This window comes from Pinus tabuliformis, chromosome 9, assembly GCF_031772625.1.
Source record: "Pinus tabuliformis cultivar Carrire ecotype Pingquan chromosome 9, CPIR1, whole genome shotgun sequence".
Taxonomy (NCBI): Eukaryota; Viridiplantae; Streptophyta; class Pinopsida; order Pinales; family Pinaceae; genus Pinus; species Pinus tabuliformis.
This window is the reverse complement of record NC_142307.1, coordinates 841,255,192-841,276,538: the sequence shown is the minus strand read 5'-3', so window position 1 is coordinate 841,276,538 and position 21,347 is coordinate 841,255,192. Positions and strand designations below refer to the sequence as shown.

Here is a 21,347-nt window from a genome sequence, read left to right as displayed (position 1 = left end):
TACAATATCTTATAATGCGACCAAATTTTATTCATTTTTAGCTTATTCATTAGTTTTTTGTCTCAATTTTATCCTCCAGTAGTATATTTAGTCATCAATTAGGCCATTAATGTAGTCATTGGTTTAGTCATTTATTGCCACAATTAATGACCAAAAACATAACAAAATATACTACTAAATGATCACTTGAGAAAACCAATTAATGACCCAAAAAGTATGACCAAAATGTTGATCATGTTATAAGATATTGTAAATTAACTACTAATAGTCACATATATGCAAATTTTAGTCATCGTTTGAAACCAATTAATGACCAAAAAAATATGACTAAATTTCGGTCTTGTTATTAAATACAATAAATTAACTACTACTAGTCGTATATATAAAAAATTTAGTCATTTGTAATCACAAATTTATCATTTACAATAATCATTTTTTTTTGTAGTTTCATATTCATTATATAAATGACTGATTTAGTAGTTTATATTCATTTCATTTACTTTCATTAATAATCATTATAAACGACTAATTTCGTCATTGTATATTTATTCTATTTGTATTCATCATCAATCAATATAAACTACTAATTTAGTAGTTTTAGATCAATTTAATGTTTATTATTAATCAACATAAATTAATTAGTATGGTTTTGCGAATAATTTTAAAAAATGTCATACAATATTCATGTTCATTTAATATGAAAACACAAAGTTACATATGTTAATTACAATTTTAAAAAATATCAAATACAACTATAAATAATTTCAACCACAAATTATATTATATGAAATGTCAAATATTACAATATGAGTTTCCAACTTTATATTGGTTGGACTACAATTTACACATGAAATATTGTTTCATCATTTCAAAATGTTATCATTTTGTTGCCAAGGCATTGCAAGTGAATTTACCAACTCTAAAGATTTGGCCATCATTATGTATGTGTGTGTCTCATGTAGGATATTGAATTTAAGAGTATCACCAAATTGGTTCTCTATTGGCTTCAAAATGGCTTCCGCTCCACCAAGAGCCTTAATAACATTTGTTCAATAATTATTCAGATTCTAGAACTTCCCATCATGTCACTGATGAGTCCACCAAATTGGATTTTGTTTTAACACCTGATACTATTTGAAGTTTGTTTGTACCCTCCAACCTTTGGCATAAGCTAGTGTGTGTCTATATTTTTGAAAGAGAGTATTAATGCAAGGAATACCTCTGTCCCATGAATCCTGTAACATCCAAGAAGAAGAAGTAAGTGTTTTAAATAGAATAGGTTCAATAATTACAAAGAGAATCCAGTGGAAAGCATACCTCAAGATCCTTAAGGGTTAATCATCTAATATGAGCTTGTGCTTCCTGCCTCTTTAAATCATATTCAACTCGAACACATTGAAATTATGAATTCACTCTCCCAAGGCCGCATAGACCATGTTTCTATCTCACCACACAACTTTGAACTTTCACTTTTAAACAACTTCAACTAAAGACAAATTGCCTACACTTACCAATATGTATTGATACAAATTTGGAATAAGTTTCTTTTCCTCATGGTTCATACCACTATGGAAGTGTGTAACTCCAACATCTGTTTATAGACTATATCGTAGGTCACCTTGTGCGATTAAAATATGGCCCATAGATAGCATTCCAATCCCATCAATTTCCTTGGATGTATAGAAGATAACAGGATGAAAAATAGTTTATGAAACATAAATTTTCAAAATAATATTCAAATTTAACCAAGCAATTTCAGTTTATTGAGTATTTTCTTTATGCATATTATTTTCCTTTTCCTATGAAAAGACACAAGATACCTACTTGGCATCTTGGAGTTCAAACCAATCTTTATACGTGTTTGAATTTTATTTTCACATTTGACAAGGAGATCAAGAAGCTCGTGTATGCATTGTTGCTTCATGGAAATAGGTTATGAGCCCTGCACCAATAAATAAGACAAACTGGTATGTAATAAACATATAAAATATGAAAATGTATTCAAATTGACAATCTAAAATAGCTTGGAGCATCATGCAAGCAAAGGCATGAAAAACTAGTATAGTTCAGTATGCAATAACTAGAAGCACTTACCTATTAGTGCAGTATTCCATTTGTTTACTATTTTGGTAAAATTTGTTGACCCTGATGACATGAGGATCTGCCTAACATGATTCTCAAACATCTTCATGTGTTCATCATCAACTCACAAGAAATAAACAACAATGCACTCTTTAGTCTGCTCATTTTGCAAATTCTAGACTCCATCCTTCGTATTGCTAAATGCTTCTTGAGACATTCTTATATTTGGTAATATTCAAACTTCAAATCCACACCTACACATAAAAATCCACAAAAAATTTTATCTTTTAGCCTTTTTCATAAAACATATAACTTATCAATACATGGAAAGAAATAAGTTAGTTGGCCGAGGAATTACATGCTGAAAAAAATTGGGTTGTCGTTACAATAAATAGAGATAAAATTGTTCTCCCATTCTAATGTTGTGATACTACAAGGGAATTTGTTCTTTATATCCCAAAAAACACTCCTCCCAAGATTAACTGCAAAATATTCAAGAGACCAGACACGGTTGATTTTAGATTTGAGTAATATCAGGTGCCTCAAGATTTTACTAAAAGAAATAAAAAAAACAAACCAAAGGAAAAAACACCACTTTAACATCATGTTTCATCAACCTCATGCAAGCATCTCTAGGCAATTTTTTTTTTGTTGTTGTAACCAACCATGTTTTCATTGTTAGGATCTGGATTTTTTGTAAGGTAGCATTGGATAAGATCCCTTGCCTCTTCATGAGTGAATCTAAAAAGAATGTGCACCTTGTCAATATAACAAGAATAAAATCTTATAGGATGCCTCATCTTCACTTTAATATCTTGATAAGTAACAAATTCATTTGACATCTGTGGAGGGCCAGTTATTTCACTTGCCCGAGTCAAACCAAGGACCAAGAGATCCAAGACCAGACCATAATATTGCACAACAAAGGAGGAAAATTGAAGACCTCGAATTAACCCATATGAATTAGTATGGCTCATATATTTGTATGATAGAAAAATGTTATTTTTTTGCAGTGACATAATCAACAATGTTGTGGTCGAGCACCAAATGCAAAAGACTGCAATAATTATTAATTCAGATTCTAGAAAAATAATTGAATCAAAAGAAAGGTTTTCAGTACTCACAAACTAACAGCATAAAACAAACAAAAAAATACCTATTTAACATTGTTAGATATACCTTTTCAAAGAACTTTTCAAGTTTTGTCTTAATCATCACAACACATTGACCTTCACTAGTATTCCATATATCCTACAAATTATTGATTCCTTGACACCACTTATATACCAAAAGTGGAGATGGATCTAAATTTGTAGGTTTGATCTAGTTCAGAAAGAGATAGCGTTTGTCACCTTCATACCAAAGATATTGATCAAGATATTTTCTCAGGAGGTTCAATTTCATACACAGGGATCAGATAGTTATACAAGTCCATAAACCCAATGCCCACCTGCAATGTGAAACATAATTAGTTATTAGAAACCCAGGCAGACAACATCTCAACAACATTGATTTAGCATCTAGAAGTGATTAATTATACAACTTACTTCTTTGAAGGCACATTGTGTAAGAAGATGATGTTTGATATGTGATAATGCCTCACGTGGATTATCATATGCTAGATAAATAAGACCCTACTCTTCCCTCTAATGTTGATTTAATAAAAAACTAAAACTATAATATTCTTTCAACCATTCGAGTGCTAGTATTAGGATTTTGGTATCATGTTTATATGAAAATGGTGGAAAAGGAATGGGAGAAAATTTTCTCGATTCCATCCAATGCACTATTGTGGTATAGATGGCCACAACTTCCTCAGGTGTTACATAGGGGCCATATTTCAAGTAATTATGTTTTTGTTCTTGTAACAAAATTAGCATAATTTATTAGTAATTTATAAACCTCTTTGATATTGAACCTTATAAATTATCCATTCAATATAATGTAGGGGAAATAAAAGCATACATGCTCTACTTTCAGCCAAAGACATGTGAACCTTCCTCGATTTTTCCGACAGACTATCTTGCTTACAGTTGCACCACTCCTTATATGCTCATGATTATAATGAGCGACATTAGTCCACGAGTCTGCTTTTGATTTTTCATAACGAAGAATCATATCTCAATTAGCACTAGTAGGCTAGGAACTTGGAGTACCAAAGCAGTTATCTTATTTACAAACTTGAGATATAACAAACATAAATAAAGAAAACAATCAAATTTGTCATGCTTAATTGAAAGCTCTATTTCCAAGGAACGTTTTGCCTTCCAACAATGCTAATCTTCACTCAAATGTTGCAAAATGGTGCAAGATTTCTTTTTCTTGATGCCCTTAGTCACAATATGACCGAGTATGTCAGAAATTAGATAAGACAATCACTGAGAGACTGAGAGATTTCATAACACTAAATCAAAACAGAAGGAGAAACATGGATGTAGAAACTTCAAAGAAAACAACCAAATTAATCATTACAAGATGAGCTAGGAAGAGGAGAAATAACATTCCCATCAAGGGTTGAACATATATAGAATAGATTAACTCAAGCCTATTTACTATTAGCATCGAAGTTATTTCAATCTAATGGATACATTCCAAAAAACATAAACATCACTTTCTTTCCAGTTATCACAGAAGGAAAAAAATAAAATCACTTGGCATTGCATCAGGAACATCACGACAGTTGCTCTAAGCTCCAAATCAAAATGCCTTCCATCCCTTTGTTTCATCATAGTGTTTTCCACTCCCTTTGAATGACAACCTTAAAATTGTTGTCCAAGCAAGTTTTCAAGCCACCTTTCTAGTAGTGGTACTATACCACGTAGGAAAAACAACCATGCTCTCCACATTGGAGCCCAAAATCCACATTCAGGTCTTTGCCAACAAGCCCAGCGTTAAAGCAATAATAAATCAAATGCTTCATATCTTTACATATTTTTATTTGCCGCATAATCTGATACTTGTAACGATACATACCATTCAACTACCGTACATGTGAAAATGTATATTGTAATTTGTTTGCCAACTAGAAAGCATCTACATTTCTTAATTTAAATTGGATATTTGCATTGACAACTGGTTTTGTTAGTCACAAACTTTCATGACATAAATGGAAAGAATTTCTAAAACATGATTTCTTACACTCCTTTGTTGTGAGTGTCTTCATAGGCTTTAGATTGAAATTGTAATCAAGATTAAAATAATTCAACTTCTTTCATGAACAAGAAGATTCAACATATAATAACCTTGTCTGTAAACTTGAAGCTCAACCTTTGCGCAATCTAGCTCAACTATCTAGAAAAAAATTGGTAGCTTGTAGGGAAAAAACCAAGTATTTATTCTTTTGATCCTTTGGAGGCTTGTGATGAAATTCATTCAACACATACAATTTTAGGAGCTTCTGATAGTTCACACAAACCTTCATTGGATATGTGGGAGGATTGCATGACATGAAACGTTCAAGGAATCAAATCCATGGCACATGCAAAAAACAACTAAAGAGCACGAATATGTGTCATGCATTAGAAAAATGCATACTAGTGTTCCTTGTACCAATAAGAAACAAGAGGAATATCTTTATCTCATTGCATACAACCTGATTGCATATTGAATGGGTGTGGAGAAAACAATAATGAAATACAAGTAGTTGTTGTATCTGTGTAAAGTGGTGTATCATGCAAAAAAGTTTCCACACCTTCTAGAAAAAAAATCATTGTCATCATCCTCCTCGTAAGTTTTATTCTCACAATGATTAGTCTTATGAAAAGAAATTGGATGAATCATAGGATCAAAATAAAATGTTGGTAAATCTAGATCTTTAGTTTTTATGTACATCAACATGGGACTTGTTATCACCAAAAATTGGTCATCTAACCATATCTAACTAGATGGATTGAAATATACCATGTAAGACCAATTACCATAGTAAAATTGATTTCACCATAATAAATTACTTGCTAAACCACATTTATTAAGCTATTTATGGTTAAACCCATGTGGAATAATTAAATAAATCATTATTTATTTAATTTTCCTATAGGAATAGTTAGTTAAACCATTGTGTAACTAATATTCCTTGTCATATTTGACCCAATCACGAGAAATAATTAGATAAATCATTCTTATTTTTCTCTAGGAATAATTAATTCATCATTATTTAGTTATTATTCCATGTTAAATATGACTAAACCACCTAGGAATAATTAAACAAACCATTATTTGTTTATTATTCTTTAACTACATTTTCAAAATAATAAATAAATCATTTATTTATTTATTATTTTGAAATAAAAGTATTTGACCAAATTAAATACTTTTTCCCTCCAATAAAATATAATTAAACATTCCAAGTGGTTAGGTCTATAATTTGGTTAATAATATTTTATTATTTTCCATTATTCGAGAATAACCTAATATTTTGTTATAAAATGAAAGGTTTTACATTCATTCTTCACTTTCAATTATTTTCATTGTTGAACTCACTGTTGTAGTTCTAATTATTATTGCCATTTATTTCCATTTATTTTTATCCTTGAGTTCCCATATGAACTCTACACACACATTTTGTTGGGTTTATACATTGTAGAGATGAGAGACTCTGTTAGCGCTTGAATCTGCCTTAGGCTGAAAGAAGGCGAGGTTCAAGGCAACATCAAACCAAGCTCAGCCTCGTAGCTAGCCCTACGAGGACAGGAGAGGGCTCTCTCCAAGTCACACTCAACGAATAAGTAAATGAAGTGGCCTGAGATGACTTACAATGAACTATTTGTCTTAGGCTAGTAAGTGAAAATGAATATAAAGAGTGATTTTTATGAATTAATTTGTTTGTGGGATGTTATGGGACCTCTGGACCTCAATGAACAGAGAACTTAACATAAAGGCATAGATTGTTTCGTGAGGCAAGGTAGGCGGAAAGCATAGCAATTTAGTTTTAAAATATGGCGAAATGGAGAGATTGATTAAGAAGGTGAAAAGGACATAGGAGATGAATCCTTTTCAACAGAAGAATGAACACTATACATGAAGTTTTCCTTTAGGTAGAGCAATAAAATTGAATTCTACCTAATCTCATTCAAAAAACTTCACTAGAAATGAATATGAAATGGACTATGAAACATAACAAGATACATATGAAACATAAGAGACACACTTGCTACACTCACAACCACATGAATCTCATGAAATAGAGCTGTTGCCTCTCATTATTTCTCTGTCAAAAATACATAGTGGAGAAACAAAGTTTCTTTCCCATGGTCTCCCAGAAGTTAAAAGCCAACCAAACAAAAATTGGTTTGCAAATGGTTTGCATACAATATATAGAATGTTCCATGAAGAGATAGAACGCCCAAGGGTCACAAAATGAAGGTGGAGAGACAAGAATCAACTACAGGTGCAGCACCAAAAACATGACACATGGCTTGGGTGACCCTTTGCCTTCCTTTGCCACTTGTATAACTGACCATATGGAGTGAAAATATTTATAAAACCGTTGTGCTCCTCCTCCTGTGCATCGTGCTCTTTTCCAGGTGACTGTTGGAGGCCTTCCCAATGTCAAAATTGAGCGCAGGATAGCTTGTTGGAAAGGTATTTGACTATAATTTCCAACCCCACTAGAATGTTTTAATTTGGAGTTCATTTGTCTTGTAAAAAATCAAATCTCCCAAGACTGGGCAAACTGTGCCAAATGAGGTTGCCTCAAGGCAGAGTGCTATTGCAGTCAACGTTTGAATGCCTTCCTCAACCCAAAATTGAGCTCACAATATCTCATTGGAAAGGTAGTTTAGTATAATTTCCAATCCAATCAGAAATTGTTTATTTGGATTTCATTTTCCCTGTCAAAAAGCGAATCTCCCAAGAGGGGTCGAACTGTGCCAAATGAGGCTGCCTCAAGGAAGAGTGATGTTGCGGTCAACTTTTGAATGCCTTACTTAACCCCAAAGTGAGCTCACAATATCTCATTGGAAATTATGTCTTTTCTAATTTCCAACCCAACCAGAATTTTGCAATTTGGATTTCATTTTCCCTGTCAAACATCAAATCTCCCAAGACAGGTCGAACTGTGCCAAATGAGGCTGCCTAAAGGCAGAGTGTTGTTACAGTCAACTTTTGAATGCCTTCCTCAACTCCAAATTGAGCTCATGATAGCTCAATGGAAATAAAATTGTCGCTAGTTGTCATTTGGATCATCAAACAAGTCATTTGGCCAACCAAGCTAGGAGAAAACTTGATTTTCCCAAGGTCGCTCGAGAGGTGCATCAATTCTCCCGAGACAATTGTATTTTTGACATTTCTTCAAAACCATGACACCTGTGTAAAAAATGAAGAAGGTTTTTCTTCCTTAATCGGCTGTGGATAGAAACCTGTCTTAGTTTTCCTGAATTCATCTTTGATTTCTCAGAAACATCATTTGAGTGAAACATATCCCAATATGTGGGACTAGGGATTTGCCGAAATGAAGCGAAATGAAGGGGATAGGGAGCTTCTAAATTTTTGAGGAAATTTTGGGAAGTGTGGAGGGATGTCAGGAAGTAGGGGAAAGTTGAATCTCAGAAATTGAGTGAGGGGAGGGGGTCCAAAAAGGCAAAACACAGGCCCAACCATAGAAAATTGCCCGGTTGTAGCAAGAAACTAGGGTTTGTGCGAAAATGAGGAATTTGGGGAATCTCAGTGAGGGGAAGTGTTTGATAAGGTACATTATGGATAGGGAAAGGTGTATGAACATTAGGATACAATTTTTTCCGATGATTTGACCATCCAAGAGAAATTAGCTTCAAAACCCTAGGAGAGGGAAAGGAACCTTGCCTTGGCACAACTGAAACATGAACAAGGTGTGAAATGACCCAATGGAACTTGACATGACGATTACAACCCTCTAAATGATGTTAGAATCTGCTGAATGGTGAAATTGACTAACATCTAGACAACTTTGAAAGGAGTTAAAGCAAACCCTAGGCCTAATGCCTAGTGACCAAATTTTACTTGAAGACTCACTGAAATGATAAAATTTGACCTTGACACCTTAAAATCACTTGTGTAAGAGCATATTTGATCAATGGAGGAAGGATGAAAAGACTGACACTAACAGACTCTACCAAGCTGAAGCGTTGAGGACAACCAAGAACCCATCCCATTTTAAGGGGACTAGTAACATTTTACTTATTCCTTTCACCAGGTGTTACATAATAAAATTACAATTTCATATCTTTGTCTTGTACATTGGTCATTTTGGAGTTATTATTCTCTACAGTTCTTATTTCTTTCTGTTGTATAACTGCTTTTGCTACATAGATTTGAAAGTTTGCAGGTTTTATTTCTTATATCTATTGCAAATCTAAAGGGTTCTATAACCATTTCTGTTGTTAGGGTTGTTTATCATCCTTAGCTTAACGTGTAATCTTTTCGTACACTCTCGATAAGAATACATTATAACAAATGGCGACTCCACTGTAGTGATACAAAAACATGGATGATCATTAGTTTTATCAATTAGGGATTTTCTATTTTTAATCTCTTAATGTTATTATATAGCTTTTTAACCCTAAAATAATCAAAATTCTAACTTTCAAGTGTTTTCTGGCCTTTTCCACGGGTAACATGTACTAGCCGCACTAGAGATGACAACCTTTTCTACAACCTACTGCCTGAGAACCAAGGAACATAAGTCATAATTTTCAGCCCCAAACCTGTGATCTGAAGGTTTAGAGTGCACATCCTAGCCCAACAAGTATATCTCCCCTGAAAACAGGTCAATACCTATGATTTTTGTTTTTTCTGAGTTTTGTCTACAATTTTTTTGGGTTTTGCCAAGAGCACTGTACTGGGTTGTTTGACCACTATCCCAACCTGTTTTAGGCCTAGATATGCTTTATTGTCTTATTGAAGAAGAATCAAGCCCTTAGGGTTTCATTCCACTTCCATCTTTAGAGGAAAATTCAAGTTGAGTAGGTAGTTTGAGATTTTCAGTGCTTTTAGCCATTATTTACAGATTTGAGCCATCATTTTATCAGATCCTTAAGATAGGTTGTTTTTCATCCAAAAATCCCTTTTGAGTCTTGTTTGGCCATTTTCCTTAGGGTTCCATCATTTTCCCTAGGTTTTTCACCCTTAATCCTATCTTTTGCAGCACTTTTCCCTCTGGTTTATTACTGTTTGCTGCATCATTTCCAGCAGCATAGAGTCATTAGATCCCAGTCACACCGACACTTAGATCTTATGGCCCTTTCCAGTGTGTTTTGAGTAAGTTTTGCCACCATTCAGTCTCCTTGTTTGTCAACCTAGTTTGGGTGGGGTTGTATGCGTAATTTACTATTATTTACTGTTCATTATTTCAGTTTATTTACAATTTTCAGTGTCTTTTTTATTTTTTTTCAAACAATTGACTGCGCTTAAATAAAATTGAAACACACAAACACACCTAAAATGAAGGGTTCTTGGTTTACACCACCAAGCCAAGACATAAAATTAATTAATAAATCTCCCTCACAAGAGACAACAATATTTTGTTTATTACCCTTCACCATTTTTGTGTCACTAGTGTCTTGCCATCATAGCTCCACCAAGGTGTCTTTCATGGAGACTCCAAGAACTTCACCCCCAATTTCCACTTGGATGTATCACTCCCCCCTGTAGGGTTTGATTGAATCCTTCCCTAAGTCCTTATACTGACTCTTCTTCTGATCTATCTGATTCCTCATCTGATTTTGAATCTTCCATCCCACATGTAGTCATCATGTCTATTGCCAATGTAAGCGGGGGAACCCACCAACTAGTGGCTCTGGTCCTACTCCTATGGTCACATCTAGCGGAATCACCACAAAAACGATTACGACAGCTCCTTTGCTTCCTTTTATGGTTGGGCTAAGCCTTTCAATTTCAACCAGTTAATAAATGACACCATACACCACAATGCTAGTTGGCTAATTATGCCAACTAAGCTTCCCTTGAAATTCCCAAGTTTGAGGGTAATTCTAGAGAGGACCCCACTAACCATGTTTGATTCATCCACATGTGGTGTCCGTCCAACTCTTTAACTGATGACTCCATTTGTCTTTGTTTATTCCAATGCACACTCATTGGAGATGCTATAAAGTGGTATGTCGACCAGCCTTTCTTCCCATTCCACTTTTGCAACTCTATCTCAAGTGTTACTTTCATATTTCCAGTTACCTCTGCGATATGACACTAGTACTGAATTATTGACCACATTCCGTCAAACTTCTGCAACCCACCTTTTTTACCATGTCCAAGTATGGCGTAGAAGGAGGAGAACGTGTCATGCTCCTACATTCAAATACCATGTTTATATTGACTGGTTTCTTAGGTTGCTCTTAGACCCCATAGGAAAATATGTCGCATCTTATTTTCCTCAATCAAAGGAAGGAGCTCTCCAGGTTGCCCTGAAATATGACTTGATTTATGCCCAATCCAGTTATGTTTATAGTGTATTGCTAGATCTCCCTAGACCTGGTGGTGTCAATGCACTAGGGGCATCTCATGCTGCTGACAGTATCATGAGCTATGGCTATCCTTAGGGGGGGGGGTGGTGAGTGCAGTTCCTCTAACAATTATCCCCCTCCCCCCAACAATGTGTATTCAAGACAAAGAAACTCATATGAATTCGCCCAACTACATCAACATTTGCCAAGGCCAGATTTTTCTCAACCCATCTACCAAACTGTTACCCCATCGCCCTCTTACACTTATGCACCACCGAGCGCTCTAGCGCCCCAGACATTAGCGTCGCAGCCTCCCACACCTCCTCGACCTCTGCCACAACAACCACTTCCCCCTTAGGATCAAGTGTATGCTAAATAGAGTGCAACCAATCCCCCCAATTCAAAGAAAAAGAATAAGGGGAAAGGTAATCAAAACCAACAAATGTAGGGTAACTAGGGTAATCAACCTAATATACCCCAAGGGAACTAGCCTACCACCAACAACCAGCAATAGGGCGATCATTCCAAGCAAGCCAAGGTTATTTGTATGAATAAGCCTTATGCCTATTGTGGTGTGCATGGCCATTATACTGATGGGTGTCCCCTCTTAACCTAGATGTGTCAAATATGGGAAGCCCAAGCAACATCTAGAGGCTCGTAGCCAACACAGCAGCCTCCTAATCCTACACCAAACCAACTAGTTGTGCTCACGAATCCATTCCCTTAGCAAGGATTTATCGCTACCCAACCTCAACAAGGTTAGGTTTCCCCTCCACCTCAACAATCTGGTCACAGTGACTACCAGATTATTATGATGAACTTTGATAGGGTCAACAACTCCAATATCAACCTCCAAACTCAGTCGTGTCAGTATGACAAGCCATCAACTTCGTCTGCAATTGAGCCCAAAACCAAAGAGTCCTTTGAGTCCATTATGACACCCAATGGTTCCTTACATATCCCTCTACCAAAAGAATAGGTCATTCCCAAGATCATAAAAGGACCATTATGTCGTATTGCTTCTTCTAACCGAGTCGCCCATACTTACAGTATAATAGACGACATGGTGCAATCCCATGCTGCAATGTTGGCGATGGAAGTTCTCTTGTCATGCCCATCTCAGAAGAAAAATATACTAAATACTCTAGGCACAATCGACCCTTTAGATGATCGTTTGATTGTCTTCCCTATTGGTACGTCAGATTATCCACCATTACATCCATCTATTTCTTTCCAAATACCAGTCAAAGTATGCAATGCTATCATTCAGCAGTGTATTATTAACGAAGGTGCATCCACATGCATGATGTCTACGAATGTTTGGAAACAACTCAAGTCACCATTTATCCCCATCCATCATCACTTTGCATGCTTGGGATGGTTAGCCTTCATAGCCCCTTGGCATGTACCGCAACTCTCCTATCACAATTTCCAGCAAGACTATTTGCATCAACATAGAGGTTATTGATGCCCCTTTAGATTACAACATTCTATTGGGTCATAGCTACATTTATACGATGTCAGCTATGGCATCGAAGCTTTTCCGTAATATGTCCTTTCCCCATAATGGAAAGATCGTTACAGTCGATCAACTGACATATTACAATCCAAGGTCTTATTCATGATCTGATTCCATCATATCATCAATGACCGATAAAATAACAGTCAAGGCCCTCACCAGTCTCACCTAGAGTTTAAAAAGATTCTGCCTTACTTGGTGTGTTCCCTGTTCCCCCTCCCCATCTCAGACCCCATCTCATTGAGTGTTTTCATATTATAAGCATCCCAGGATCTCATTGAGTGTTTTCATATTATAGGCACCCCAGGTTGCCTGTAAGAAATCCTTTATGCTTGGTGAACAACCAACTCCACCGCATCTTGTTGTTGCACCCTCAACATCTAGGTCCACCCATCAAGAACCTCCTCCTTCTGTGGGTGCCTCTCCTTCGTTCCCACCAAGAACTGTCCCTCCAGGTCTTAACCATCCAAGAACCATTACACTAGGACACTATGTTGGCTTGTTGGGGCCTGACCTAGGTTCAGAGTTAATTAACTAAGCAAATCCCTATAGTACTGACCCTTTCTGCAACAGTTCACGGAGCACAGACTGAGGTCTCACTTGAAGTAGTATGGGGGGGTGTTGAAACCAGGTTTCCACACCCTTGAGATGTCTGAGAGGTTGAGATGGTCCTACTGTTAGCCCCTTCACACAGGTTGCTTCGTGCACTTCCCAGGCCTTCACACCCTGATATACTTGTCTTCGCGTAGCCCTAACTAGGGGTTGTGGAGGTTTCGCGCTACTCGAGCAGCGCACTGTGCTATTACCTTAAGTCGCATTTGAGATATTACTTATCTTCCTATGCCTAGTCAATTATCTTTGCGTAAATGGATGTCTTATGTTATATTTATTACAACACATTCATAAGAGTTCACGCAACAAATAAACAGTACACATGCAATTTAAACCCAATCATACATTAAAATAGGGAAAGATACACAACAATATGGTAAACGTTTATTAATTCTTCCAATGATTACAGACTCAACCTGTCCTATGCACTCAGTTGTAGGGGTCCACACACTCAGTTGTGGACTACTAGGCCTCTACACACTCTGCTGCAAAGCCTTCTCCTACTCTACAACCCAAAGACACACTTTACACTTCGACTCAATCGTTTTGACTCATCATGCTTTCATTCTATTTTCTATTCTTCGTCTACACTTAGAGCCTTGCTCTATTTATACAATCCCATGTTCCACAAACCATGGGTAGGTCTATCAAGCTGACATTACATTACAAAACCAAGGGTAGACAACCCTGTGACTCTGTTATAACTTCGCACTCCACGCCTATAACTCACAGAGATTTTACAAAAGTCTTGGTCAAAATTTGGGCTTTAAGCCCCAAAATATGCCCTGGTGGGGATTCCATGCCCAACAAGCCCCCAACACAAACATTGTGACTCACCCTCGAGTCACTGTGTCGGCGCAGAGATTTTCGTGCAGAGTCCCTCTAACTCTGTCTGAACTGCTGCATGGTCAGTAGTGCTCTGAGTAGCTACCTATTGGATCTCCTAGAAGCATTGTTCCAAGACCGCGTGTCGGGACTGCTTCCTTACATCTACTCCTACTTGCCTTCAGTTACTGCTATGATGGTGAAGGCCTCATCGATCCAAGGCTGAATGCTCGTCTTCGTGACTGCTTCCTTATGCCGTGCCGCTTCCACCTGTTCTTTCAGCGCTTTGGCCTATTACATCCATGCGAGCTTCTGAGTGAGGGCCACCATCTACGCAATTCCTTTCATGCTGTCATACTACTATTGGAGTTCTCGTACCTCTGTCTCTAAGCGTTGGAGTTGGGGTCCTCCTGCAGAATCGTGAGGACCTCAAAGGACTTTTCCAACATTCTGGTGCAGTCTCGCACTGCGCTATCGATCTCGTCCAGTCTTGTTGTAATAGCGCTAGTGCACTATGCTCTTACTTCTGGAGGGGTGGAAGGTTGTGCCTTCAACCACAACTCTGCAATCTGAAGGTTTAGCTCTAGCTAAACCTTTTTCATTTCCTCCCGACCCTTGTGCACCCCTACTGCTAGCTTGTGGATGCACACTTCTGCTGGTGTGTCTACTGGGATGGCTAACTCAGGGATGCTTTGACAAGCTTTGTCTAGTACCTGTACCAGCTACTGATTCTATGACAACACTTCGTCGCGCTGAAATCTTAACTATTCCATGTTGATTTTCTTCTCACTTAGTACCTGTAGCATGCGGCTCTCCCTATCCTGCAATTATGCAGTAATCCCATCCTGCAAAACATATAATGTCTCCCGCGGGAGTGCAACCATGTTGATTCTGATACCCTTCAGTGCACTGATCATAGGCCTGTCGGCCTCATTTGTTGTCACCAATGCCTCTTTCGGTAGCACTATGGTATTTGTTACCTAAGCGTGCAACATCTACTCTGTTGTCATTGTCCTGATAGTGAGGCTGGTTGAAAGGGTACTAGCCTAAAGAGTGCATACTTACAACTCATGTAGCTGCACTCTGAGGGCCCCCAACACAATATGGTTCTTTTGCATAAAATTTTGGAGGGCCTTGGAGGTGACATCGCGCACTGTTTCGCTAATGTCGTGTAGATCACCCTCGCTAAGAGTGATCGGGTCAATCAACAACTTTGATGCTTTGACCTTCTTGCATAGCCCTGTTCGCTCAGTCAGGTGTTGGCACTTCAACTATGTGGACACAGCTTGTGGGTCCACGCCTCCCTTCTCATCCTCTACTTCCTGCGCATGTAAAGGTGACTATTATCCCTCTCACACCTTCACAGTTGCCTCTTGCACTGCTGCTACTGTTGTGTTTTTCTGTTCAACTATTGTTTTTGCAGCGTCTCGCGCCTCTTGTGTTTCTGCTACCGCTGCCTCCTTCCTTCCCTTTTCTGGCAATTGCATCATGCACAGTTTGGCCTCCTCTTTATTCCTTTGCATCGCAGTCTTTTCCATTGCCACGATGTCTGGAGCGCACCACTTTGGCGGCCATGTCTCTAGTACATTAAAGATTACATCATCCGTGGCTACAAAGGGTAGCTCTGTCCATTTCTTGGTCGGGTCCTTGCACGCTCTAATGTATATGCTGTGAAGGTCTGCTTTAAACTCTGCAAAAATTTGTAGGCTATTGTAGATAGTGGGTGATAACCGCAGCTTGTGGTTGATCCCCATTCTGAGGTTCATCTCCATGAACACCCAGAATATATTACTGTCGTGGATCCTGTTTGCATCCTTTGTGGCCCAGAGCGAAGCATACTTCATGGCCTTTGGTAGATCCCGGTCAATTGTGGGGAATTGACTATCCTTCGACAATTGCCCTGCCATGAGCACTATGGAAAATAGAAGCCATGCATAGTGGAATGTCTTTCCTTGTTCCTGAGCTTCATGGAAATTCTCCAATAATTCCTAACAGAGCAACTTAGACCAGTTAAATTGGACCCCCTCCACGCATTGCTCAATAAGTGCTACCACTAGTGCAGGTACCTTATTCGCGCGACACTTGCACATAACCTTACTTGCCATTATTTGTGTCACCACTCTTACTGCTTTCTCATTGATACTGGATATGGTGTAGCCCCGCTTCTTCTTTTCCAGTTTATACTTCTTCTTCATGGCCTCCGAGATGGACAAGTCACTGCTTTTCCCATCCAAGATATTCGTGGGGTCCTCTCCTTTGCATGGCATCCAGGTGATGTGGTGAATCAGATGTGCCATGATGGGGATGGGCTCCTCTAGCCACAAACACCCACCATGCACAGGCAGAGCAGCTGCCTGATGACGAAAATTATTATTGGAGCACGATGGAAATGTGCACCCAAAGCATGTTTATCAGCCCTACTTTTTCCACTCCGCGCAACCACTTATGTGGTGTTCTACTTGGGCTTCATAAGCCATGCGGTATCTAGGTGAGGGAACTTCTTGTGGTCAGCAAGGTCCCAATATTCAAGTTTTAAACTAGGCACCTGTCCCAGGTATGTGCCCTCAAAAATGATGTTGTCTGGGAGGAGAGGGGTCTGGAGAGAGCTCTTGCTCTCATCAAGATCCTTGGGCACTTTAGCCTTCCCTTTCCATGGGGGGATATAGGTGGGCAGCTTTGTTGGAGGGTGTGCAGGCTCAGTTTCCTCCTCCATGCCTTTGTCCTCGTCTTCTTCGATGATCAGGTCCTCCAAGTCTTCCCCCTCCTCATTAGTTTCTATCTTAATGACTTTACCCTTCTCTTCCATCGTCAGCCTGGTGCGTAGCGGGTTTTTCGGGGACACACGTACGAGAACCATCGCTTGTTTGTCTTTCTTTGGTCTTGGCATCCGCAGTGATTTCGGGATTTCTGCCACAATCCTGGCACCTTTAGGGGCATCCCCCACAGTCAGGGCCTACGCAGCCTCTTTGGCAGTCATCTCTGTGATATCCATAACTTCCTCAGATGTTGCAATTGTGTTTGACCAGAAACCTATTTCTCACATATTCAGGGGCTCAATGAACACTCGACACAGGTCAAACAGGGCTCTGCTTAGGCTACGTGGGGTATACAACTGCTCAATTCACAAATGGCCAAGTGTTGTTTGTTGGGCAGAACTTTGTAATTTATAACACCTTTTGAATTTGAATTCGAACATTCCCCCCAAATCCAGATCATTAATGCTCCCTTAGCAGCAGATTTTCCCAAATCTTGCCCATAAGTGACGTCTTAAATGCCTACCACCTTCTCCATTTGGTCTCAAGTCTAGCATCCCATCATGAATAGTGACTCCAACGGTCACTTTCGGGCCAACCCACATGACAACACAACCCCCCTTGCATGGTCATAGAACCTATGACTCTTTTCTTCTACGCGCAACTCCAACATCGCGTAAGTCCTGGGTAGAGTAGTTTATAGTCTTGTGCTTCCTTTCAATTGCTTGGAGTGCTAGAACTATACTTCCCTCGGCTAGTTAGGTGGTTGCACCCCTGTATATAGCATCATCCAGTCATTCATCATTCTTCCTAAAAAACACCCACCTTTTATTGTTACTGGCGGCATCACACACTGTATCCTCTACAACGTGCCACTCTAGTTGATTCACTTAGTAATATGCAGTCCAAGCCAAGGCATTAGACTGATCAATTCGCAGTGATAGTCCTCAAACTTGTCAGTGTGATCGTGCACACCCTGCCTTATCACCCTGGTCTTCTTATTGAAAAAATCTTCCTTTATCTCATCCTCCAACTTCTTAACTCTCGCTTCTACCAGAGCGATTTTCTTCCTTAATATTACCCTTTCTTTCTCAAGTCCTTGGAGCCTAAAAGTTCCTTGTTGGATTTCGTCTTCCAAGGTTCCGCGAACTATCATATCTACTGGTGCTACCATCTACAGAATAGGATTTTCATGCTCTATGGGGCTTACAGTGTTCACTTCATACTCCAGCCTTGGTGGTGCTTGTGTGGTTAGGTTCTTGCACGTGGTCCTATAAGCCCATAGAACCGTTGGTACGCGCAAGTCCCAATCAATACACTTCGCATTGTGGACCTTGTTTAGCACTTCGTACACTTTGTTAAAGGCTTCTATGTGGATAACCTTCTATGCACTTGGTCTTTCCATACTTCGTGGTTCCAACTAGAGGGGTTGTTCGCACCATTGCCTTGCCCGTGCCTACTTACTGACTGTATCTTCTAAAGTGGAGACTATGTTCCTCCGTGTAGGTTTCGCACCATATGCCTACATCCATCGAGATAGGTGGGTGTGCAGACCATTTCATCTAGTAATCTTGTCTGTCAGTCGCATCTGAGGCTGCCCAAACCGCATGTGCATCATCCTTCTACATTCATGCCAATCCTCAAAACTTCTTTGGTGTGTACCCCACCACCTCACGGGTGTAGTGTGCAATACCCATTTCAAAGCTTTGAAATGTTGTTGTTTCGACACTTCTCTTTCAAAATTGTTCAAGAAGTCATCCACCTCACTTAACCCATCATATGTAGGTATGTCCCTCACCTCCATCGATATGCAACGCAATGATCTCATCATCATGTTACAATTCAGTGTGGTTACCTCGTAATCGGTTCCACCATCATTCTATTTCCTCGTCTGGATCCGATGTGCATGAGTTTTCCTGCTCCCATGAGATTCGTCCATCCATGGTTGGATTCACCCATTCTTACTCTCATGCGGTTATCTTGTAGATGCAGTCCAAGTCATCGTCACTACCATAGTTGCGCATCGGCTCTGTGTAGCGTGATCCTTCTGCAGGGTCCAAAGGTACAACTATGTGCAGAGACTTTTTATCAAAAATCATCTTGCGGTTCTTCAGATTTATCAATCCATTCATGTCAGTGGCCCAATCTATTCCTAATAGCGTGGGGTAGGGATTTCTATCATCAACAATCTCCATCACTTCTCTGCTAGTGTGCTTGCTCCTTCGATATGTACTATGATTCCCTGTAATCGCCCCATAGGTAGGATCTTTTGTTGGTTCACCATTCGTAGTTGGATAGGAGACCATTGCAATGTAGGCCTTCCCAAGCGCTCCCGTGTCTACTTTGGCAAGACGTCCACGTCCGATCCTAATCCAAATCACTTGGTCCATCTCATATTCTCCAATCTACGCAGTCAATATCATCTCCCTTCCCCTTCACATTGTGTGCTTTTTGAGCTTCCAAACTATGCGCAGTTCTCTTGGTGCAGTCCCAATGCATCTATTTATGAGTTTCTGCAGCCCCTTTATAGCCTTGATGTCGCGTAGCAGCTTCATGCATGTTTCTAAGAACATAGTGAGCATCGATGGGTCCATTTCTGGCTCTAGTCCATTTTTACTTCCTGAAGTGTAGGCATCAATGAAGCTTCTCTTGGCTTCCATGAATGTTTCCTTAGTGTGCTCCAAATCAAACTCTAGTTCCTTTATGTTGGAAATAATATTGAGAGGGGGGATGAATCAGTATTATTAGGTCAATTATTTTTCATGTCACAATCAGATTTGCATACGCTACTTCAGTTAGTAAAAACCGCGTATGTACGTAACTGCATTTAAGGAAACTAGCATATAACCAGTAGACTTGTAATTTAAATTATTCTTCAGATGTTGTTCATTAATTTGTGCATCAAACCATATAAACAGTAACCAGGAATAGTAAACTAGAACAGGTAGTCACACATAAGAACACAAGATATAAGGTGGAAACCCAATGTGGGTGAAAACCACCTGCTGCAATTTGTCTCTGTCTTCTTTTAATCAGAAACTTATTTTCACAATGATTTTGTACTGGTGTAGTCTTATACCAGTACGCAGGCTTCTAACTGCAGAAGGCTACAACCTTCTCTCATTCTCCCGCTTAGCTCTTGTACTAGATGAGGTACTAGTACATAGGTGCTAACCTACAGAAGGCTACAACCTTCTCTTTTCTTTCAAGGATCACGTTTCATAAATTTTTAGAATGGATCCATGAATAACATCAATCAAACATCAAGTATATCTACATCAACCAATCTCCTTGGCACCAAACAAAACTGAATCAAATAGTCACTTCTCTGAATGTTGTACCCAGAAAACAGTAACAGTAACCAGACACCAATTCTGAACCCAGAACACTGCAGCAATAAATAGAAGTAGCTAAAACGTATTTCAAGAGACGTACACTACTTCAATGTGTACAATCTGCATGCATAAGTTGTTGAATTAAGGCCAACCAGCGTATACGTTATTTTGACTTACTGATCCAGCGTGTATACGCGCCTCTGATGTGTCGAACCTGCATACAAATCTATAAAAGATAATTTACCCTTTTCATTTATTCAGACATTAGTTATACCTAGATTCTCAGATTTATAAATCAAATAATGCGCCAAATATAACATATCAAATTCACACAAAGATACTACTATTCAAGACTTAAGATCTTGACCCATCAATAGAACCTATCCATCTTTTAGCGCTCAGGTTCCTCCTTGGTTCAGATCCAGCAATGCACCATAACCCAATTCTAGATCTTTCTCTTCATAAGATATTCAATGCTTGAGTGAATGCCCTTGTCAAATGATCTCCTTCCCTTTTTATAGTCTTAGGCCTTACTCAATACCATGGTCCAAAACCATAAAGATACCATGGACCCAATACCTGGGTTCAATGCATCGAACGAGATACAATGGTCCAAAACCATAGGTCCAAATACCAAGGACTCAATACCACAAACCAAAAATAAGTTCTCCCACATGTACGTGCTTTTCCTTGCATGAAAGTGCGTGCATACATTTACGCACCTTTTGAACGTCTATCTTGCGTGTATACGCAATTTGGTTAAGAGGAACCTACATATATATCTTTGTCC

At 38.8% G+C, this 21,347-nt stretch overlaps 1 pseudogene; it reads right to left on the bottom strand.

Moving 5' to 3' along the window:
* The window catches only part of LOC149151411 (pre-mRNA-processing-splicing factor 8A-like), a 168,827-nt pseudogene that overhangs the window by 83,945 nt on the left and 63,535 nt on the right, over window positions 1-21,347 (bottom strand).